Source organism: Saccopteryx leptura, chromosome 7 (assembly GCF_036850995.1).
Source record: "Saccopteryx leptura isolate mSacLep1 chromosome 7, mSacLep1_pri_phased_curated, whole genome shotgun sequence".
NCBI lineage: Eukaryota > Metazoa > Chordata > Mammalia > Chiroptera > Emballonuridae > Saccopteryx > Saccopteryx leptura.
In genome coordinates this window covers 70,924,928-70,950,738 of record NC_089509.1, presented here as the reverse complement: position 1 = coordinate 70,950,738, position 25,811 = coordinate 70,924,928, and positions in this window count along the sequence as shown.

Here is a 25,811-nt window from a genome sequence, read left to right as displayed (position 1 = left end):
TCTGAAGAAGACTACCTTTGCCTCTTAGATGGTCTTAAATAATCTGCATGTTCCCACTGTTTTTAGCATGTCCTTCTGTTAAGGCAATTATTTCTATGCCTATATGACGAATGGTTATATGGATTGAGTATTCTTACCCTTTATATCCTCTATAATTATGGGCATTTAAAAAGAATGTGAATACTTAACTATGTAAAGATATTCATTTCTAATAAAATAATTTTTCAGATTCTAAAGTAATCATAGAATTAAAACCAAATGCTTATTGGAATAAAGGGGATTTCTGCAAGTTGAAGATTTGAAGATTAGACCTTAACAAAATTTAGTAAGTAACAGCAATGATAACAGATAAAAATCCCTAGATTTAATAGAAGAAACACTGATTTAAGGTTAATATCCACATATTATACCCCATCTGATCTTGGACAATCTTTTAATAACTGTAAATATTAATTTTCTAAATGGTAAAAAGGAATGATTTCTTCCCTAATTATATTAGAACTATTGTAGTAAAAGAGATATTATAATGAAGTTACTGGGCAAGTGAAGATCATTATACAAATGTAGGGTTTTAATAAATTATAAAGATGGAAATTTAATATAGTGTGAATATGTCAAACAAAAAAGGCCTGTGTCTTGGATTCTTTAAGAAAAAAGGAATGGAAAACACAAATTCAATGCATAAAGATAAGAAAGAATGGATGCATTTTAACTATATACATAGTACCAAAATAAAATTTTCCTAAGTGTTAAATTTGTAGATACAATGAATGTTTTATGTCAGTTTCTGAATTCTTGCTCTGCACAAACATTAGAAAAGTATTTCTAGGTGTTGAAATTATTTGAAAACTGGAAAATTCTGTCCCAATATTCTGTACTCATCAGCCAAGAAAAACATAGTTTTTTTACATAACTATAATGTTCATTTGTTATAAGTCACTGGGTTCTTCAAAATATTGTTTCCCCAATAGATGAGAGGTTTGCCAAGGAACAATCAAGCCTCCATAAATATTTATTTAAGACTTGATCATTATATACTATAAATAAACATTTAATAAATACCTTCACTGGAACATATTTGAAATAATTTAGGATCACATACTAAGTGAATAAAGATCTAAAATGATCAGAAACATAGAATATCCACATATTATAATTAGGCATGCTATTAAAATTCAGCTAGCAGACATCAAACTTTACCTTTTTATTTACTATCTAGCCCCTACAATATAATATTTTATAATTGTTAAAATTTGATTTGAATTCAGAAAACATAAATTGACTATTTAAAAATAGAATCTGATTTTAACAATGATATGTGAATCAAATATTATTGATGATCTTTTTATGCAAGCAACTTTTAACATAACTAGGTAAGTATAACTTGTTATTTAAAAATTACTTTAGCATTTTTGCATTGCCTTTTGAAACCAAAATGAAAAGATTAGTTGTCGGGAGCCAATCCACTAATGCTGGCTAACTAGGTCACAGCAGGAGAAGATCCACAACTGCTGGTTGACAAAGTCACAGCAAAAGAAGATAGAGTCACCGCAGTAAGACCAACAGCTGCGGGTTGACAAAGTCACTGCAAGGAAAGGCACAAAGACACTTCCCCCTTTAATCTTTTGAATTAATCTGGCCTTATATTCCCCCCTTTTCTGGGTGTGTGCTATTATTTATGGCACAGGGATAATAGTACCGTGCTTTCCCTGTAGATTTGTAGTAATTTCTTTGGAAATGAGACAGAAGGTGTAAGTTCCACAGAAAAGCCTGTAAGCCCCTTGAACTGGGCTCATAAACATAAGAGGCTGGCTATAATATCCCTCGTAAAGGGTTAAGTTTGTAGGAGAATTTCTTATTAATCATGTTAGAAAGAATATAGTTAGAACTTAGCTAGTATATGAATATAGGAAATAAATAAAGTTTAACTAGACATTAGAATCTTAGGTAAAGTGTAGTGGAGTGGCCTGTTGCATGGCCTTGGATAGGAGTGCAGCTGGCTAGTAAAAAATGTTTTGTTAAAAGACTTGTTTTGTCACTAAAGGCAGTTACTGGGCTTTCTCAGTGAGACATTCTCATGAGATTTATATACTTTCCCAAGGTTTTTCGTTCAGATAATAAAGAGGAATATGGAAGAATCCATAGAAGCAATAGCAATTAATGCCTTCTGATATTATGTTGCTACTAAGCTATCTTGCAGGTGCACTCTATATATCTTTAAGCAAAAGTTACTCTTGATGTTATGACAATTTCTTAATAAGCAAGCCTTTTGAAGTCTTGTGAGAAAAATTAGGACACTGCATGAACTCAAGGCCATTTGCCTGAGCAAGCGGTGGGCCTTTGCTAGTCCTTAATGATTTCGTCTGCTAATCTCTCTCTGCGCCCTTAACTCACAACAACAGTAGAGTTATTAATTAGTACTAATCTTTTAGAAGTTTGTACCAATATTGTTATTGCTATTGTATAACTGTACTTTGAATAACTTACCACCTGATTTATAGTTTATAGATATGAATTAACTGTTATCTGGAAACATGTAACCATAGTGAAACAAAATACCATGTGATTGTAACTTAGTGTGTGTGCATAAAAAGAAAGCTAGACCAGCATTTGGTAGAGATGCCTGGCAGTAAATGCTAACTAGAGAATAAAGAGAAAGAAAAGAATTCAGCTCTCTCACTCGATTTTCGCCGACGCCGTCTCCTCCTGTGGGACCCCTGGATCCCCCCAGGGGCTGGACCCCGGCATTTAGTTATGCTTACCTTTGGCAAGTTTAGAGTGAAATAAGGTATAATTTAAGCAACAAATTACCATTAGAAATTCCACTTACCAATGTACCATGAACAAATTATATAAGCTATATTATTGATGCTCTGTAGCTATCTAGCACCTGATACATGTGCTTAGAAAAGCTGGGCTTGCTGAACTATAATATATTGTATAGTGATTGGCAGTAAAAGTTTTCATGTTTCTGAACCAGAAATTTCTCATCTAAAAGGTTAGAACGTGTTTTAATAATAAAAAAGTTTTTTTTCTTTTTTTTCTTATTGACTCTTCCTTTGCGCTTGTTAATTAGCAAAAGAAAAAAAAAATGTACTGACCTAAATTAGCCCTTTCTCCATGTCAACAAAATGGCCATTAGTCATCCTTTCCCCTGATCACCTGGACTCCCTACCTTGTAATCTTGTTACCTCTATTCTGTTTCTTTTTTTTTTCCCAATGGTTTTGAGTAGTATGGACATTTTAATAGCATTAATTTTTCTAATGCACAAACATGGCATAGTTTTTCATTTATTTATGTCTTCTTTAATTTATTTTATCAATGTCATCATTTTCTTTTATATATATATATATTGATTTTAATTTATTGCGTTTATATAGATTCTAGTGTTATAAACAATTTTCAAAACTTGTATGTCTGTTTCTGGTAGATACTTTTAAGACAATGGTGCTTGACTCCTTAAAATATATCCTGGACGTAGAAGACTCATTCAGAAAAATAAATGGGAATTTATTTAGCAGTTATTTTCTTAAATGCTTTCCTGGTTATGCATCATCAGTTTTTATTTTGATATATACATTCAGCATCCCCTCACTGTTTTGTTCAATTAATCATTAATTAGAATATACAAGTGACCAGAAAATATTTTAGGTCATAGAGAATATTGAGAAAATAGAAAAACAAACAACAACAAAAAAAAACAAAAATGCAATGCCTTAGCTGCTGGAACTTACAGACCAGTGAGGGAGACAACCAACTATTAATTAAGAAATCACACAAATTAGTGTTAATTGCAATGGTATTAAATATGTGGCTGTAATTATTAAATAAAATCTTATTTCTATGGAATCTGATATGGTTATAAAATTAAAGAAAAATTCCAAAGGAAAGAATATTTGAGCTAAAATCTTCAGACATTTACATAGTCCGAAAGCTTCCTTCTCAACCTTCTATTGCAAGATGCTTTTAATTACAATGGGAAAATAATGATTTTACAATGAAGACACTAGCATACACAAGATTTTAATGAAGTGATCAAAATTGGACCATCACCAGTAAGAGAAAAATTAAAATCATATTCCTCCTAATATAAACACAGAAAGGATTCAACATCAGAAGGTGGTACTTTCCACCCTCCCAAAAAACAATATAATCTAATCACCAAAATACTTCAAATAAACCAGGCCTAAGGGATAGTTTACAAAAGGACTGACCTACTCAGGGAAAACATTATCTCATGATAATACAGAAAGAAAGAGAAACTGTTATAGAGTTAGCAAACTAAAATATCATAACAACCAGATATAATTCACAATCTGGAATTTTCTTTTGATGTAAAGAATATCATTGGGACAGTTGTCAAACTGTCAAATCTAGTAAATGCTGAAGAGTATGGATTATTTTAAAATGTTAATTTTCCAATTTTAAAGACTAGATTAAAGCATCTTAATTTTACGAAATAGCCAATAAAGCAATAGGGATAAATAGGCAACTTGTCTGCAACTTTCTTTCAAAAAATTCTCATAGATAGAGATAGATAGCTACCTTTAGAGTAAATAGGATGAAAGCATTAACATTTGGAAAATCTAAGTAATGAGCATACAAAAGTTCTTTGCACTTTTAATATTTTGTAAATTTGAAATTGAGTAATTTATTACTACAATGTAAGAAAAATACAAAAAGTACTTAAAGATAGTATTGTGAAACAGCTTGATAGGTAATTGGAATGACATGTAGTATGACACTGGGCATCCCAGAACAGATCTGGGTCATTTTATTTATTTTTTCTTTAAATAAGTAACAACCACTAAAGTTAGCTAATCATTAATTCATTTGATATTTTTATAATACTATTGACCATAATAATTTATTTAATTTTTATGTAGTTTTAATTGGAACACTATTGAAATTTCAGGGAGATTTTATAAAAGAGAAGTTTCACAAACTTAGAAAATAAAATAATTGGATTATATAACAAATTTTTTTAAATGAACAAAACAGAGAAGAAATCACTGTCTACTAACTGATTCCAGCATTTTACTGACTGCAGAAGGAAGGAGCTCAGAGGAACTTCTGCTGTTAATTATTCACAATCCAAGAAGGCAAAGGTTTAGAAAAGGACTTGAAAATCAACCAAAATCAGGTCATATTTTCTTCCTCCACTAATGATGGGCATTTTAAATTTTACTTATCTTCTCTCTCTAAATTTGTTAGGACTTTAATGGGCAATGATGATTCTCTCCAGAGTAATCTGGCCAAAAAAATAAAGTAATAATAAAAGAATTGCTGAACTTTAACAAATAATTTATTACACTATTTAACATAAAAAATAATCTTGCTAATTTTTTTCTATTTAAAGTCTTGAATATATCCTATAAACATTGTCAATTATGAAGTAAAGATCATGGGTCATATACCCTACCTAATGCTTTGTGCTTGGTATATTATTGAGGATTTTTTCCACCTACCATTTAGTATAAGAAAATATATGACAGTGTTTATTTTTTTTAAAATTATTAGAAAATTTATGGAATTAAAAATGTAATAAACAAATATAGTATGAAAAGTAACTATATGATCACATAATACTAAAATTACATTTAAAAATATTATATGCTACCTATGATGGCTCAAAATAGGCTATTTTTTTCCTGGTATTATGTGTAAATAAATATTAATATATTATGTGTTTACTATAAACTACTTACTGTTCCTTGGTTATTTTTCCTCTTGTACAAATTTTAATATAATTAAACTAATACCCAATCTCTTTAGAATAAAATTTATGTGTGTTTTTGTTCTAAAATTACACTAGCATAAATTTTTCTAAGGTTTATATAAATTGAAACCACTTTCCAGAACCTTGGCTCAATTTGTTCGGTCTTATGTTTTTTTTTCTTTAATTTTGTTTTGTTTTCATTTTAAACATGATAATTATTGATATCATTAAAATACTCTGCATCCTTATGGAATTCAGTGTTCAAATCCAAATATGTTTATATATATTTTGTATTTTACCCTGTAAATTAAGAGGAATGAAATTTTTGTCAGATGCTTAAATCATTTCCTAGTTCCTTTCTAATTCGACTAGGATAGGCCACCCTAGTGAGAAAATGCTCTGTATTTTCCCAGTATTTTTGTTTTCACCATATTGGTTGACACAATTTTATCTCCCCTCCATCTTCACAGTCATGCTTCTTTTTTAAGCTTTAGTTGCTGATAAATTTTATAGTCATCCAGTCAGTCTATAGGAATGTTTTGTAGTCTCAATCAGGCTAACATTGGTTTATGATTCAGAGCACACTGGGACTCCTACTCCATACGGGTAGATTGGGGCTGACTGAGAGAACTGCTTGCTCTATAAATAGCAGCACATGTTGGATCATGGAACTTAAGGGAGACAAGAAAGACATAAACCAAAATATGCAGAATAATAATTACAACTCCATGGAATCAAATATTGACTGATTTCAAAAGTTTGAAATATTGTTGAAGTAAAGATATTAAAGAGCCTGACCAGGCAGTGGCACAGTGGATAGAGTGTCAAACTGGAAAGCAGAGGACCCAGGTTCGAGACCCTGAGGTCATCAGCTTGAGCGCAGGCTCATCTGGTTTGAGCAAGGCTCACCAGCCTGAGTCCAAGGTTGCTGGCTTGAGCAAGGGGTCACTCAGTGTGCTGTAGCCCCCCGGAGAAGGCAAATATGAGAAAGCAATCAATGAACAACTAAGGTGCTGCAAAAAGAATTGATGCTTTTCATCTCTCTCCTTTCCTGTCTGTCTCTATCTGTCCCTCTCTCTGTCTCTGTCTCTGTCACAAAGAAAAAAGATATTAAAGAGAGTGAGCTAAAGAAAAAGATATTTGAAAATGAGGTTGGAGACTTAGGATTCCAGAGGTGGTACATCAAGTTATAGTAGCAGTAATTTTCATGGCGTGGCATTGGGAGGACATAACTAAGAGAGGGTGGCAAGCAAATTATTGGGGAATGAGGTAGTCATAAAGAGCATATTTAAGATGTTGTATAGGTTACGGAAATCTGGTGTTCTTGAGTAATAGGGAAGTGTAATACCAAAACAATAACTATGGGTCAAAAATAGGGTAGCAAACTTGTGGTTTTATAATTAAAAGTTCCTTGTCCTAGAAACCCCACAGTTTTAGGCAAACTGGAAGAGTTGGCCACCTTAGACAAATGAAGCATAAGACCAGAAGTAAAGAAGTTAGCAATTTCAGAAGGAGCAAAACTTTTGTAGAAAAAAGAATATATGACTGTCAGGATGGTAATAAAAGTGAAGAGGAAGTCTCCTCTCTCTTGATCTGGATGACTTGGAAACAATTAAAAAAAAACCTGATGATGAGAAGTGGAGTTTTGTAGGGGATAATGAGAATTACCTAAGTCAAGGCTATCAAGGGAAACACTTGTGATAATGTTGAAGCCAAAGGGATTGTTCTAAGAAAGAAGTTGATGAGTCCATAGTACAAAGGTACTGAAGGGAGAGGGAGAGAAAGAGAGAGAGAGAGAGAGAGAGAGAGAGAGGAATGGAGTGCAAGGGGAAACCATAAATGAATTTAAGGAAAACTATGGGGTTTAAGTTCAGATAATATATAATGAGCACAATGATAATTAGTGACTTTTATGGTGACTGAGATCAATAGGAAGAAGAAATGGAATCAATTATTGTAAATTCTATAGAAAAAATAAGAGCATAAAACTACAGTTGGAAATGTTTTATCTGGTAGTGTATTGACTTCTGGGCCTCTACCCCGTGGATTGCACAAAGTGGTATTTCAGTAAGTTTCCTCCAAGTTCTCCAGATAGTGTGACTAAGACGAGAAAGTTGGCTCTCTAAGATTGCTGTTTTGAGATGGGAGGAAGAAACTAGTGCAACAGTCTTTCCTTACTTTATTTGTAACTGCTAATTGGGCTGAAGTTTATCTACCATGATGTACCTGCTTGCCTGAAATTTATCATTGTTCTAACAGTGAATGCCCAGTGCTGTATTCTGCTAGTGCCCTTATTGGATCTCTAGGGGCTGATTCATGAAGAGTTGCTAAGTACAGATACTTTCCATTTTAATTTGCCTGTCTAGCTGATGTTGGGAACAAAAGAAAAATAAGCAATCTGTTTCAATATGCTCCTTAAAAATCATTTTACACAATAAAGATCTCACACAATTTTAATTTGTGAGAGAAACTGAGAAGGACTTGACCTTTACACAGTTAAAATGACCTTTACTATGTGTATTTCTTCCATTCATCTAAATACCATAAGGGAAGCTATTGTTGTTTTTCTGGTTGGTTCAGCTTTTAACAGCTTTGTAATTCTGTTTTGAAATGAATACTGGGGAAATCAGTTCTGTTAACTACTGAATAAAGATGTTGATTTCCATGGTGCTGACATAATAAGTAAAAATAGTGCTGCTTGATCCAGGTGCTCCCAGAGCATTATTATAAATTCCTTCTACATTGTTTCAATTAATACTTGGTATCTACACATGAATTGTCTGGAAATTTATATGTTACTTTCTTATTATTACATATATTAGATGTGGTCAGATACGACAAAATCATTTACTAATAAAATTAAGTAGCTAGATTTTCCACTAGCTAAGGATAAGATTAAGGAGCAATTATACAATAACAGGAAATAATGCTTAGTTGAGTCATCAACTTTTTATTTTTACTTTCCCAAAAAAGAACATGTCCCTGATAGACTCTAGATTGAGAAAAAGCTTAATATAATTATGTACCTGTGAAATAATTAGCAGCTTTGACAGAGTGCCTTTGAGAAATTTTACAACTCAATTAATGTCAGGGTATATATATACCTTTTATAAGCAGAGGGAAAAAAATTCAGTAAATAAATCTATGCATATATTTTTCATTTAAAAATTACTAACATATTAATGTTTTTCCTGAAACCATGATTGAATACACATGGTAAACATTCAATGTACTGAGTACATGAGAAGGTATAGATTTTAAAAGAACTCTGTGGAAATTTAAAGAAAATGGTCAATTGAGACACAGTGAAGTAAAATAAAAATCATCAGTCTCTCAAGATGGTGACCTCTGTTTTCTGGGTGAATTTTGTGTGGCCCAGAGTTTGGGTATTAGCATAAAATTTCAGAAGTAAGACTGTCTTACCTCTTTGAGAGTTAATACAATTTTCAAAGAAAGACTAGATTTAACCAATGCATGATACTGCTATCAATTACTAAAATAACATTTAAAAAATAAACACAAAATATGGGCAGTAATAGTTGTAAGAACATGGTCAAAATGTGTTCTGTCTAACTTAACAAAGTTTTCTAGATAGCAGATTATAATATAATATAAATAATTATATATATAATTAGTATATATATATAGTGAAATTAATAAGTTAATTGTTTCCAGAACCAAGAAACCTATTTTTTTCTTTCCATGGTAAACAATCCTCCATGGAAAGCTATTTTGTAATTTAAATGTAAATTGAGGACTAAGAAATTCAAACAATGGTAGTCTATTATATTAACTCAATATGTTCATGATAACACAGGTGGTTGATTCCCTCTCTCCAGAGGGGTAGCCTTACCAACAGCAGGTAAATCCTTACCTTCTGGACCTTGTTGGTAATCATTGCCAACATTTGCTTGTGAAGAGCCACTGAGCCACTTCACCTGCAGGTGTTGTAAGGTACCAAAAACTACAGAATTAATATTAATATTTTAAGAGGCTTGGAGAACATTTTATTAATTTGGGTTAAGGTGTGCAGAGAAATTGTGAGAATAGTCCCTGTACTGTGTGATTGGCATAACCAGGATGGCCCTTGGCATTGTATTGTAAATGCAAAGGGGAGGAAAATATGGATCCCCAGACATTCCACCACACCTGTGGGGAAAGGGGTGAATGGCTAGCCAGGTGCAGGGAGAGAAAAGCCAAAATAAACCTTTTCTTATAGCAATGAACCATTTGCGGGTATTTGTCCCCACGGAAACTACCTCTCCTATGTAAATGCATGTAGTTAACACATGTGACTCTGGACAGAGAGATAGCAGATGAACACTAGATAATATGGGAATGCCTTTTAATATGTAAAAAGATATCTTTCTGCCATTGTGTTGACTTGTAAATTTTGTTTTCTCCAAAATAATGTATGGCTTGCAAATTGAACGTGGTCCTATCATGTTAAAGGACATATGACTATAACCAATAGTGGTAAGGGGCTCCTAATTACAATTTTTGCTTCTGTACTTCCCACTTACAAAACTATAAAAACTAAGTAGAACAAAGGGCCGGCATGCGCTCTCCCTCAGACCTTTGTCGGAGTTGCCGCCACTTGGCCAAGCTAGACAATAAAGCTTTGATGTGTAATCGACGGACTTTCTTTGTGTCTTCAATGTTTCGGGTCCCTCCAGATTAGGCTTAACAGCTTGAATGAATATATAAATGGGTCAATGAATGAATGAATTAATTAATTAAAAACTAAATGAGTAAATAAATTTTTAAGCTTATTCTTATAAAATTAATTTTAGTCTTATTTTTAATTCTCTTAGAACCTGTACTTAGTCTTTTCTATTACATATCTTTTTCTATTTTTTCCTGGGCTAGAATTGCTAAATATGTGTTTATTTTATTAGTCTTTTGTGGACAAGTCCTGCCAGGGGTGATAACAACAGAAACACAAAGACCCAACTCTAGGGATCAGGTTCAGTAATGCAGATCCAATTTATCCAAGAAGTAAACTAGCTTATATACACAGGTTCAGCCTATAGGGTGTTACAACGTGTTCTTCAAAGCCAATGGCTGAAAAGATCAGGGAGCTGCCTGGTTAGTGCTGAGTCACTTCCTTATAGTGGGGGAGCTTTCTTCCTGGGTATGCCCAGCAGGGTTCTGGGAGCTGGAGTATTCTCACAGCATTGCATCAGCCACAGCTGCTAGGAATACGCTCTGTGCTCCACCCACAGTCTTTAGAAACATATTTTTGTTTGTTTGTAAATCATCTTGTATGACTAGAGGCTTATTGATATTTGTATTATTTGTATTCTCAGAAAAGTAGATGCCAAGACTAGGTTAGCAATATAAGAGATTTATTAGAAACAAGCCTGTAAGAAGAAATGGGAGAAAGGGAGAACCTAGGAGAGTCATCAGACTACTATGTAGTTTTAATCCCAAGTGAAGAAGAAAATGAAAAAAGAAAGGTTGGGTGGGAGTATTTAAGACTGCAGTTCAATTCAATGGAAAGTATGACAAGGTTATTAGAAAGTTTTTGAGCCAAAGACACCCCTCTGAGGAGTATCACCTCTCACAAGAACAGGTTTTATTAGGATCCCTGGTCACACCAAGCCATTGGTTAGGAGCAGCTCCTGCAAAGCTTGGATCCAGTAGAAATGCAGTTAGAGGGTTCAAAGAGGAGCAACTGGACCATTAACAATTACACTTCTGGAAAGGTGTCAGAGATCCCCTAAGGCCCATTTTTCTGACAACAACATATTGGTTTCCTATTACATTATACTTTGCCTTCTTAAAAAATTGATAAATTTTTTCAGATGTCTTTAAATATATTTTGTTGGGGTTTTTTTTTTACACATAGAATTGAAGATAATATGTTATCACAACACATTATGTTAGTTCTCTGAGAAGTTCCTGTCTTGAATAAAAAAAATAAGCAAAGACAGGTTACACAGACCCTCACTCTCAAAGATATCTACACAACTTTCTGCTTCTTTGTCCCTTCTCTGTATCTATCAAGTCCTATGGTACCATTTAGAACTCACCATGTGTCTGCTATGTGTTGTCTGGCCTTGGCTATGGAACTCCACATTCTGACCACAGGACTTCACTGCCAAACAGACTACTCAGCTCTAATACTGTCTCTTTGTCCAACTCACACTGACATAGCACTGCCAGTAGTTGCTTTTTGTTTGGCGACACCAATTTCAACTTTGAACCTTTAGCTGATGTCTTTCCTAAGCTTCTATAATGAGAGACAATGTGAAACCACAGAATGAGCATTGGCTTTGAAGCCAGACAAGCTTCTATTCTACCTTTTTAAATTTTGTATTTTACCATTTATTAGCAAATGCTCAAACCTCTTTATTTTATTTTTTCATATTGAAAATGAGACTAACATCTTTAATACTTAGTTCACAGAATTGCTGAGAGGATCAAGTGAGATGATCTATGGCAAAGTACTTTAGAAACAGAGCTGAAAATTCTTAATATGTGCATAACACTATGTTAAGGGATCTGACTCATGGTAAATTATGGTATGGTCTTTTCTTAACATATTTATTATAATGTCATTAGGGAACCCAGCAATGTATAAGAAATTTTAAAAGGCACATGGGAAGGAGACTGTTCAGTGTTTATCCAAAGCCACCATCTTCTTGCTAAAAGTGGCCCTGTGTTTCCTGCTACACAGAGACCCAGCTATGAAGGCTATAAGTGTGCTTCATCTAACCCAGTCATGGATCTGCAGCCCCTGGTCCACCAATGGCTCAGTGGTGCACAGGAGATAGAGTTCTTTTCTAAGGTGAGGGAAATCTGCTACAAAGTACTAAGAGCTTTAATTTCCAGAGTTGGATTTAACAGTGGGCCACCGGGCACACACCCTGGGCCCAGACTTCTTGAGGGCCCCGGCAAAACGTCAACTTCACACTTTTTCCTAATGTAAGGGACCCAATATTTTTTTCTGCGCCTGAGGCCTCAACCAAACTTAATCCACCCGTTAATTCCCAAATGAAAAGGCAACACTTTATGATAATAAAAGCCATTTCTCCTCTTCATCTTCATTCTATTTCCTGCCCGTTCCATAGGTATGACATCTAGAGTTGGAGTAACCATTTTGTGACCATAAGATGACAAGCATGAAAATTAAAAAGCCAAAATTCTAAGGAAGGTGATGAAACAGAGCAGGGGTTCCCAAACTACGGCCCACGGGCCTCATGCAGCCCCCTGAGGCCATTTATCTGGCCCCCGCCGCACTTCCGGAAGGGGCATCTCTTTCGTTGGTGGTCAGTGAAAGGAGCACAGGATGCAGATGCCGCAAAGTGCGGCATCGCTCACATACAGTACTACTTCTGGTGACGCAGGATGCACGTGTCACAGCTCCGGAAGTGCATCATATCACTTGTTATGGCTAGCAGTGACAAATATGGAATGGGACATTGACCGTCTCATTAGCCAAAAGCAGGCCCATAGTTCCCATTAAAATACTAGTCAGTTTGTTGATTTAAATTTACTTGTTCTTTATTTTAAATATTGTATTTGTTCCCGTTTTGCTTTTTTACTTTAAAATAAGATATGTGCAATGTGCATAGGGATTTGTTCATAGTTGGTTTTTTTTATAGTCTGGCCCTCCAACAGTCTGAGGGACAGTGAAAGTTTGGGGACCCCTGAAACAGAGGCTAAATCTACTACGAATTCTATGAATAAGAATTCCAGGCCTATACCACCAAACTCAGGACTTTCTGTCACATGAAAAAATGGTTAACTCTGATTAGTTTAATAATTTTGTTTTTCTTTCTATAAAGCTAAAATTATTCTTAACTTATACACTAGAAAATCAGTACAGTGTATTATTTAGGTTATACTACAATAGCTATAGAGTTTGTATATTTTAGGATTTACTTCATAGAGAGTACCTACATATAACTATTAGGTTACCATAGGAGGTATTATTTAAATATTATAAAAGAATAAATGAAATTCAAAAAATTAAAGTGGATTTCCTCTCTCAGTGATGAAATCAGATCTAGTATCAGGACTTCCATGCTCCTTATTATCTTTATTTTGAAATCATATTTATAGCAGAAAAATATATATACAGTATTTAACCATTTTAAATGCAGAGTGTAATAGGATTTTGCAAATGACACAGCTGTATAATAGAGACCATGAACAAAATAATATAGGACATTTCATCACCTAAAAGTTCTCACATTTCTATTTGAAATCACAACCACCAAATGTTATAATTTTGAGATTTGTAGAGTGCCATACAAATAGAATCATATCATATGTGTTTTTTGTGCCTGGCTACTTTCATTAGCATATTCTTTTTGAGATTCTCATGATTTTGTATACAGTAGTAGTTCATTCCTTTTCATTGCCAAGTAATAGTCCATTGTACTCCATGAGTATTCACAAGTTAATGAATATTTATTCACAAGTTAATTAGTATTAATATTTGGTTAGTTCTACTTTTGGTCTTCCATGTGCAAAGTTGCTGTAATATTAGCATACACTAAAAAAAAAAAAAGCTAAGATGCCACTGGTATCATCAAGGTAATTTCTAATAATCACATTAATCAATCTAATATGTACTCCTAGTGTCGGATTTTATACCTTTATATTATTCCCCACTAAAGAGAATGAAACTAATTGAAGTATAGCCAGCATCAAAAGGTTAGGATGAAAATATAGAGGAGTAATATTAAAGTCACTGAGTAATTTTCTGGTAGAAGACTGGCTAAAAAAAGGGTACAAACTTAATGATAACTGTAAAAATGTGAACTTAAAATGGATTATAGTAAAACGTAGTTAAAATTAAGAACATTTAGCTAGATTATCGAGAGTACATATTATATATTGATGAACAAAATTTAGCCTATCATGTTTTCAAGTTTTTGTCAATACTAATCACAAAATAGAGCAAAAATAAGAAAGCTGTCTAAATTTTGTTTGTTTGTTTGTTTATTTTTTGCATTTTTCTGAAGTTGGAAACAGGGAGGCAGTCAGACAGACTCCCGCATGCGCCCTACCGGGATCCACCCAGCTTGCCCACCAGGGGGCAATGCTCTGCCCATCTGGGGCGTCGCTCTGCTGCAATCAGAGCCACTTTAGCGCCTGAGGCAGAGGCCACAGAGCCATCCTTAGTGCCCTGGCAAACTTTTGCTCCAGTGGAGCTTGGCTGTGGGAGGGGAAGAGAGAGACAGAGAGGAAGGAGAGGGGGAGGAGTGGAGAAGCAGATGGGAGCTTCTCCTGTGTGCTCTGGCCGGGAATTGAACCCAGGACTCCTTCACGCCAGGCCGACGCTCTGCCACTAAGCTAACTGGCCAGGGCCGAAAGCTGTCTAAATTTTAACACCATAAAGTGGAATTTGGTCTTATAATATTAAATATTATAGCACTTTCAAAATATTTGTAATGAATAAAGATATGATTTTTGTTTTAGGATAGAGTATAAGAATGCATGCCTGACCTATAGTAGCGCAGTGGATAAAACATCGACCTGGAAATGCTGAGGTTGCTGGTCCAAAACCCTGGGCTTGCTCAGTCAAGGCACATATGGGAGTTGATATTTTCTGCTCCACCCTCCCTTCTCTCTCTCTCTCTCTCTCTCTCTCTCACTTTCTCTCTCTCTTCTCTTTCTAAAATGAATAAATAAAATCTAAAAAAAAAATGCTCATATATGCCTAAGATGTTAAGTCATAATAAAGATGAGGAGAATATACATCTTTTTTTAAAAAAAAATAGCACAGATTGAGACCAATGCTAGCATAAGGGAGATGTGTTAGAGATTTGAACTTTTTCAGTGAACACCTGCCTCCACCTTTAATTGTTTCATTACTAACACAACAATATACTAGGGTCTATCAAAGTTTCAGGATTAAAAAACAGAAAGAATCATTATATAATAGTATACATATATTGATCCCAGTATGTTCAGAGTATCTGCATAGATTCACTAATATATTAGTTAAGGTTATCCAGAGAAACAGAATCAGGAGTTTGTTTATGTAAAAATTTATTAAAGGAATTGGCTCAAGTGATTATGAGACCCACGATCTAGTCTCTGCAAGTTAGAGAATCAGGAATGCTTGTAATGGAATTCAGTCAGAATCCAAAAGCCCAAGAATAGGGGTGGGCAGAAATGTACATTCAAGTTCAAATAAAAGGGCCCAAGAACTAAGAGTGCTGATGTCCAAGGTCAGAGGAAAATGAATGTCCCAGTCCAAGCAGAGAGCAAATTCTCTTTTTCTGCCTTTTTGTTCTACTTTACCCTACAAGGATTGAACAATGCCTAGTCACATTGATGAGGGCAATCTTTACTCAATCTACATATTCAAATGCTAATCTCTTCTCTTCTCTAAACACCTTCAAAAACACAACAAGAAATAATGTTTTACCAGCTATCTGGGTATCCTTCAGCTCAGTCAAGCTGATATATGAAATTTACCATCACAGTTAACAGCTAACATTTTAACTAATCTTTCATGAATATCCATTAGAGTTAGTATACAATGCGAATTAATGATTTGCTAGGTTGTCTGGAGTAGGATCATACCCATCCACGGATGCTAAGACACCAAATTCATATCTTTTAAAAAATGCATTGGAAATTTGTTTTCCTCTGTTTACTATCTTGGTCTGTCTTCCAAATATATGGATATGTACTACTCTCTGTTTTGTCTTTTTCAGATAACTTAATGTTTCATTTGTTATTTCCTTTATAATAAAAGAACTATGGAAACATATGTATTACAATTTCCAAATGCTTTGTTTTTTATGGAGGTAAGATGATTAAATATTTTTGTATTTCTATTTTATTTCACTGTTGTCAGATAATAGAGATACTATAATTTTTAAAAATCAATATATTATTATGGCATATTACATAGGTAATTTATGTGAACACCCCATGCTTTTTTAAAGACAATATTGTGTCTAATGTTTTCACTGATTATATACTTTTAAAAACTTATATGTAATGGATATGAATCTCATGCTATTGAGTCAAGTGTGCAAGAAATGCCTATTTATAAACAATATTAACTGGATTTTGGATTTAAGCTCCTGTTCTTCCAAGCTGGAGGAAACACCAATCTCCTTTTTGATGTTTTTCTCCACCACCTCTAGGTCTTGGGAACATTCTTGGTACCAAGATATTGGTGGTATCAAGTGAAAACAAAGGTCTTTTGTTCATTGATTATTAATATAAACAGAGAAGTCACTATCATTCCATTTTAGGATTGAACTCCTCATCCCTTTCTGTCACACGTAGGAAAGGACATTATAGTGAGTGTAGGCATTTCTCTGGGAATTTCTTGATTCAGGCCCCCTCTACTTCAGGACCCAAAAATGTGTCCTACTTCCTCTCCCCATCTTTTTCCCCTCACCCTGGGTAATTCTCTGGATTGTCTGGGTAAAGAAGTTTACCATCTGTTAAGCACAAAATGAAGGGGAATACATATATGATATAAAACATAGGGTAACACCTCAATATTATGTCACACTAACCCTATTAAGTATATATTTCTGCAAAGAAAATTTTACATGTTTTCCAGATGCTGCTAACCACACAAATAATTTATAGAATGTATCAGCTTCCTTATAACTTCCATCAAAGATATGATAAAACATTGGCCTCATATCCATAATAATTTTTGTGACCCTTGTATCTTACTTGTCCAGTGTGATTACTTTCTACCCCCTGGACACTATCTTTTGTAGCACTGACACCTAACACACTAATTCTCAGCTATTAGTATTAGCAGAAATTTCACCAAGACAAATTAAGTCCAAAATGATTTTTTTTTTTCATAAAATGGGAAGGAAAATATACCTGGTTTAAGGACAACTAGATGTAGTCAATTATTTTAGAAAACTGTCTGATTACACACTCATTGTCCTAATCCCTTCATACAGTCTTTGGATCTCATAGTATACCCATGGTGGTGACAGATCAGGTGAATGATGACTAGACTGTATTGGTGACTAGCTGTCATACACAGTCTTGTGTTTGCAGGAGGCATGTGAAAAGAAATGAATGCCTAAAAGCTATTGTGAATCCACAAAAACTTCACTCATTTCTCTCCATTTCCATAAGTGCCCTAACCTGTGCATTACAATCTGTAGATTATTTTCCAATGGGTGTAATCATGAAATTTTCATTTTTTATAAAAGCATGACAAAGAGAGAACATATAATTTTCAAAACTCCTAGTGGGGAAAAAAATGTTGCATTCTGATGCAAAGCAATCCCCTTTCCAGTGCTGACATAAAGTTTATGTTTGTTTGTTTATTTTCTGTTTCCTCAAGAGCTTGTTTCTCTGTGTGGGCTCAAAAATGGAATATCAGAGACATTATAGGGAAGTGAATGCTGACTGGCTGGCTGTTGGGCAAATAAATTTGTAAAATTTGTGTTTTTTGAGTTTGCTCACTTTTATTGTTAAAAATGGCGCTGGGCAGCCTCGTGTGTGCTTGCCCTCAGAGCAGGGCAGTTGATTGCAAATTGCAGATTACCTTCCTGCTTGGGAAGGGCCATTGTTATGCTAATGTTTGCGGGAGGAGAGGTTTTGCACCAAAAAGTTTGAAAAAGGAAAAGACAAGAAGGAGAAGGATAGGAAGCCAAAATGGCAGGGTGTTGAAGGAGAAGCCAATTTTAACAGAGAGGAGAAGGGAGAAGGTGGGCAGATGGGGAACCAGAGATGACTGAGACTGGTGGGGGCCTTTGATTCTAGGAAAACCCGGAAGGTCAGTAACTTTGTGAGCTCTGTGTTAGATTCAGGGAGTGCTGATATATTGGGGCTGCCAAGAGTGTAACTATTGAAGGAACAGGGAGTGCTGATAGGGCCCCTGTGAGGCTGAGAACAAAGAAGGTCAGAGACCCTTATCAGAAGTTTATGTTTGAAATTCGCCACTAAACTAAAACTGGCCCCTGTTGCTATGCTGCGTGCAACCTCCCTAGCCAATAGCTAAACTGCCACATCTGCTTCTGTTTTATGCTTGCTCACTTAGGATATATAAGGACCTGGCTGTAAGTGCCCTGCACGGCTTCCATTTGCAGCTCCTTGTGAGCACAGTGTCTCCGGACATCTTGGGAGTTTGCCCCTGCGCAGGTTAAACTGGCCAATAAAGTAAAATCTAAACTCCTGAAAGTCTCCGACATTTGTTCTCGTACCTGGTGGATGCAACGTTTTGGGGGCTCGCCCGGGATTCTCCCTTGGCTGAGTTTTGGGTCGGAGACCGGAAGGACAGCTCGAGCTGAGTAAGTATTCACGGAGGATCCTCATTTGGTTTGGCTTTTGGGCTCGGAGCACACAATCCTGAGGTAGTAGGTGGGATGCTGCCGGTAACCTACCCAGGGCTTTCAGAAGTGGGACACCGCTCTCTGAAATTTGGATATTTGGATTTGTTAACTTTAGGAGTGACCAGTCACATTAGGAATCCTTTTTGCGCTGTGCTGCGCTGTGTTTTGTCTGAGCTCAAATGACTGAGTTGAGTGTGAGAGAGACTAGTGTTTTCCTTGTGTTAATAGTGTGTGTTGCCTGTATCCTACCCTTTCTCATTATTCCTGAGTCATCTAGGATGGGACAACAGGAGTCTGTGCCGGGATTCCTGCTCGAGTGCCTGTTGAAGAATTTTTCTGATTTCCAGAAGAAGGCTCAGGGGTACGGAAGTCCTCAGCTGAGTCTAGGTTTCCTCCAGACCTTGAGCCAGCTGGAATGGCCTGCATTTAATGTGGGATGGCCCATAGAGGGCACTTTTGACCTTCCAACTTTATTTGCTGTCAGAGCCACGGTCTATAGGGCTCCCCACCCAGACCAATACCTGTATATGGATGTGTGGGTAGATACAGCCATTTTGCCTCCTCCTCCGGGAGGCGCAGCCATTTTGCCTCCTCCTCCGGGAGGTGCAGCCATTTTGCCTCCTCCTCCCCCGGGAGGGCAGCCATTTTGCCTCTCCTGGAGGCGCCGCCAGCACCACATGCTGGCCCAGGGGCACCTCCTTGCCTCATCTATGTGCCTTTTTTTTCCACTAGTGATTTATACAATTGGAAACATCAGAATCCCCCATTTTCCGAGAAACCTCAGGGACTACTATCTCTCCTTGAGACCATTTTTAGGACCTATCAGCCCACATGGGACGATTGTCATCAGATTTTACAAACCCTCTTCACTTCTGAAGAAAGGGATAGAATAATAAGAGAAGCTGCTAAGGCGGTGTTAGGAGAAGAAAGGGAAACTTGGAAGGGAAGAAGGAAAATAGAAGATGTTCTCCCGTCTCAACCTCCTACCTGGGACCCTAATACTGCTGGGGGAAGGGACGCGCTCCTCCAGTATTGCCGGGTTCTGTTGAGGGGACTCAAGGCAGCAGCTAGAAAGCCAACCAACTTTAGCAAGGTAAGTGAAATCATCCAGGGAAGAGAGGAATCCCCAGCAGTCTTTCTAGAGAGACTCATAGAGGCTTATAGAGTATATACCCCTCTAGATCCTGAGGCAGAAGAGAACAGGAGACTAGTAAATATAGCCTTTGTGACTCAGGCTGCTTCAGATATTAGGGAAAAACTTCAGAAGATAGAGGGATTTAAAGGAGAAAATAGGAGTAATCTATTAGAAATAGCCCAGAATGTATATATATTAACAGGGGTGATCTGGAGGTTGGCAGAGCAAAGGAGGTAGCCAAGATCCTGATTGCTGCTCAGAAACCTCCCCCCAAAGGGAAAGGGGGACAGCAAAAGGGCCAGGGATGGCGAATAGACAAAGATCAATGTGCCTATTGTAAGGAGAAAGGGCACTGGAAAAGAGAGTGTCCAAGGTTGAAGGCCAACAGCCAAGGGCCAAGACAGGGCCCAGAGGTCTTGCTACAAACCTTAGACTGACAGGGCCAGGGCTCCATTCCCATCAGCTCCCAGGAACTCATGGTCACCTTAACAGTCGAAGGAAAGCCAATAGACTCCCTAGCCGAGGTAGACCTTCAGAATAGGAGAGGGCTAGACCTCCTCCTCCTTGAGCAAGGAGGACTGTGTGCTGTTTTAAAAGAAGAATGTTGTTTTTATGCTAACCACTCTAGAGTAATTAGAGAGAATATCAAGATACTTGCAAACAGATTAAAGAATAGGAACCTAGAAGAAGACAGCCCTAGCTGGTATGCCTCTATGTTTAAGACTTCTCCTTGGTTAACTACCCTCATATCCGCAATTGCTGGACCCCTCCTATTATTATTATTGGCTCTTACCTTTGGACCAATAGTCCTTAATAAGCTCCTTGCATTCATAAAGGAGAGGATAGATGTAGTAAAGTTAATAGTTCTGTCCCAACCTTACACCAGTCTCCCCACTGATGAAGAATCAAGGGTTTGATTTATGCCCAAAAGAGATGGGGAAATGTTAGATTCAGGGAGTGCTGATATGCTGGGGCTGCCAAGAGTGTAACTATTGAAGGAACAGGGAGTGCTGATAGGGCCCCTGTGAGGCTGAGAACAAAGAAGGTCAGAGACCCTTATCAGAAGTTTATGTTTGAAATTCACCACTAAGCTAAAACCGGCCCCTGTTGCTATGCTGGCCCCTGTTGCTATGCTGCGTGCAACCTCCCTAGCCAATAGCTAAACTGCCACATCTGCTTCTGTTTTATGCTTGCTCACTTAGGATATATAAGGACCTGGCTGTAAGTGCCAGGCGCGGCTTCCATTTGCAGCTCCTTGTGAGCACAGTGTCTCCGGACATCTTGGGAGTTTGCCCCTGCGCAGGTTAAACTGGCCAATAAAGTAACATCTAAACTCCTGAAAGTCTCCGACGTTTTTTCTCGTACCCGGTGGATGCAACACTCTGAGTGAAAAGGAAATGCTTTCCCTGTGAGTGTGTTTTACTCACTGGCTAGTACAAGAGTAGAATAAAGGAATGGCCCACCAATATTTGGCTCCACTGTTTCTTTACCATCTGCCCGAATCCAATGAGAACCTGCATGTGAATGGCCACAACGGTCATAGCAATGGCAGCAACTACTGGCCATATACTGTCATATTGGCATTCTTTCACCTTAACATCTGATTCTGAGGCCACTTGGCTTCCTCCAAATCTACAAAGGCTAAGTCAGGACTTCTAATTCCTGAAGCAAATCTCCATGTGTGTCAGCCAGTGCTGCTGCGATACCTCCATCTCTGCCTAGCATTGCTTAATAAGAGCAGAGCTGAGAGATTAACTCAACTTCATTTTTTTTTTAATTCAGTCACTGAGAAGTCTGTAGGTTTTGCTTTTTTAGCTTAAGCTCAAAGCAGAGCTTGTCAGGGCGTGCTCTGAGCGGTTTAGAACCATCCATGATGAGTCTAAAGCTCCTCACGCCATTGTCCTTTCCACTGCAGAAAAATATTTAGTTCTTTTGGAAATCACAGAGAAAGGGGCCTTAAAATTCACCTCCCACATTAGGGTCTTTTCAGATATTCTTTCAGGAATGAGAAAAAAAATTATCTCAACTTATTTAACAAAACTGTGATTTTCCCCTCTTTATTTTTGCCAAATCCTACTTAATCTGCTCAGGTTTAAAATACTTACCAATGCTCATTACAGTCATGCTCATAACAATTCCTTAATTTCAATAAAATCAGCAGAGATTTAGGAGATTAGACCTCAGAGCTAGGTTTTGTTTTTTAATCTCCAATAATCTTTATTTTACTTTTCATAGTAGAAAAATTCAGCTGACTTACATTTGATGCAGCAATTAACAAATTTAATTTTATTTATATTATCATTTTTTATGTTTACTCATTTTATATATTTTCTTCTTTCCTTCTGTTAGCTTGATTTGTTGACATTATAATTGTTGCCTTTTCATTTTATTTTTTTCAATTTGAGAGTTCTATTTTACTATTCCATTCTTTCAACGCTAGCTTTAAAGATAACTTTTAAGTATTTTTAATTCCCATTCTCACTTCACACTAACACCAGATAAAACATTTTCACTTCCCTAAGACATTTAATCTCTTCAATTACACTTTCTCTTTCATGCTAACATAATCTGTTTAAAGTTACAGTAAATATAGTTATAAACTTTGCTCCTTTTGTTTGTGTCAGTTTAGTCTGATATCTTTTTCAAGTCTCTTGCTCAGAAAGGATGTAAGAGAAAAATATTTTTTAGAATCCTTTTATTTATCCACAGAATTTTTTTCTCACCCAGATGGATTGCTAATATCTTAGCTGAGATAAGAGATTCTTGTATTACTATACTATTCTCTCTAATCTATAGATTTTTCTCCTCACCATCATTTAACTTTCAACTTAGAAAATAAACATTTAATGCCACTCTGATTCTTTTTTTTTTTTTACAGAGAGAGAAATAGATAGAGACAGACAGACAGAAATGGAAAGAGATGAGAAGCATCAATAATCAGTTTTTTCATTGTGACACCTTAGTTGTTCATTGGTTGCTTTCTCATATGTGCCTTGACCGTGGGCCTTCAGCAGACCAAGTAACCCCTTGCTCGAGCCAGTGACCTTGGGTCCAAGCTGGTGAGCTTTGCTCAAACCAGATGAACCTGCGCTCAAGCTGGCAACCTCGGGGTCCTGAACCTTGGTCCTTCCGCATCCCAGTCCTTTGCTCTATCCACTGCGCCACCGCCTGGTCAGGCTACTCTGATTCTTGTAAGTGTTAAAACTACATATATCTATTCATATTCTAACTGTACTGAAATATATATATATATTCATACATATTACATATATATAATTTTAAAATAATTATGCTAGCTTGTTCATAAAGAAAACTAACTTTGATTAACATGAGTAGCATATTCATTATTCCCACATACCCATATAACTTTCAAGAACTTATTTGCCAGTACGCTTTCTTCTTCAGAAAAATCTATACACTATAAATATATATTATAACTTTATTTATTATTTTTTATTGATTGATTTTAGAGAGAGAGAAAAAAACAACAATTCATTTCTGATTGTGCCCTCTCCAGGGATTGAACCTGAAACCTTTGTGTATTGAAACAATGCTCTAATCAACGGAGTTATCCAGCCAGGGCATATAATATAATTTTATTCGCTCTAGCTTTAACTCTTTATAGATATATGTGTATAAGTATATTTGCCTTTTACTTTCATAGAAATATATCTATATCTGTACCTATGCTATTCATATATAAATTACTAAAACATATTTTGATAAAGTAAGATATGTTTATAATACTAATTTAGGACTGTTGATTTTTTTTCAAGATATTTTTTTGTATTCATTGAGAGGAGAGGAGGCAGAAACAGATTCCCATACGTGCCCCAACTGGGATCCACTTGGCAAGCCCATTAGGGAGGCGATGCTCTGTGCCCAGCTAAGGTGTTTCTCCATTGATCAGCAACTGAGCTCTTCTCAGCACCTGAGGTGGAGGCCTTGGAGCCATCCTAAGCACCTGGGGCCAACTCACTCCAATCAAGCCATGGCTGTTGGGGGCAGGGAGGAGCCAGAGGGGGATACGTAGAGAAGCAGATGGGTGCTTCTCCTGTGTGACCTGACTGGGAATCAAACCTGGGACATTCACACGCTGGGGCAATGCTCTACCACTGAGCGAACTGGCCATTCCCAAGATATTTTCTTTACCTTTTGTTTTTAGCAGTTTATATATTATATGTTTAGAGGATGGATGTGTGTGTGTGTGTGCATGTACGCATGTGTGTTTTGATCTTTAATCTGTATGGTGTTCTCTGAGTTTCCTAAGTCTGTGATTTGATATCTCTTATTAATTATACAAAGTGCTCAGCCATTATTACTTCCAAATACTTCTTCTGCTGCATTCAGTCTCTCTTTTCCTACTAGTTGTTCTAATTACATGTGTGAGATTTTTTTATATTGTCTCATATTTCTTAAATATTCTGTTCTGTTATTTTTCTTTTTTGTTTCTTTTTTTTCTTCTTCTTCAGTATTTGCATTTCACTTTGGGAATCTTTTATGGACCTATCTCCAAGGTTTGTCATCTGTTCTTCGGCTTTAATAAATCTAGGAATGAGCCAGTTTAAGGCATTCTTTCTGTTACTGTGTGTTTCACTTATGGCATTCTCTTCTGAAATTTTTGTAGCTTTTCTACCTTGCTGCTTATATCGCCCATCTGTTTTTGTATGTTGTCTACTTATTCCAATAGAGACCTTAACATATTAATCATAGATATTTTAAATGACCTGTCTGATAATTCTATCATTGTATCATATCTAATGCTGGTTCCAGTGATTTCTTTGTCTCTTCAGTATGTGTTTTTCTTGCCTTTTCACATGCCAGGCCATTTTTTTTTTTTTTTTTTGGTAGTTGTTGTTGAAAGGCCAGTATGTATTGGACAATATGCCAAGTTAAATAGGACTTATTGTGAAGATTAATATTAATCTGGCTAGGAACCAGGCTGTGTTTAATGTTTACTGTGGCTATAGGTTCCAGAGTTTTATAATCCTTGTAATAATCTTGCTTTTCTTCCACTTTAACTTTGGACTCTCCTATTGACTTCTCGCAGGGGTCCCCAAACTTTTTACACAGGGGGCCAGTTCACTGTCCCTCAGACCGTTGGAGGGCCGCCACATACAGTGCTCCTCTCACTGACCACCAATGAAAGAGGTGCCCCTTCCGGAAGTGCGGAGGGGGGCCGGATAAATGGCCTCAGGGGGCCGCATGCGGCCCGCAGGCCGTAGTTTGGGGACGCCTGCTAGAGAGATTCTGTGTCTTGCACAACTTCTTTCCCCTGAAATGTAGGCCTTTTTTTTTTTATGGAGAAGGCTCTGGCATACATCACTATAATTACTTTTGATTTCCCTATGCCAGAGCCCCTAGGAATTTTTCTCAGGGTTGATGGAAAAAAAAAAATCTCATAAAAGTGTTGGGGGTCCCACCAAGATTGCGGGTCCTGGGAGGTTTTCTCTCACATGTTGATGCATACTCAAACCCCAGCAATTCCTAAAAGTTACCATTTGAGTGCTTCTATGAGTTCATATTCAAACAGCTTTTGCTTCTGGTAAGCAGATCTTAGCTGTCTCTGGGTTTTCTGGTCTCCTATGGTTTCAGAGTGTAAGCAATTTGTCCTACAACCTCATTTCTCTGATGGGTCCAAGAAAAGTTATGGCTATTCATAGT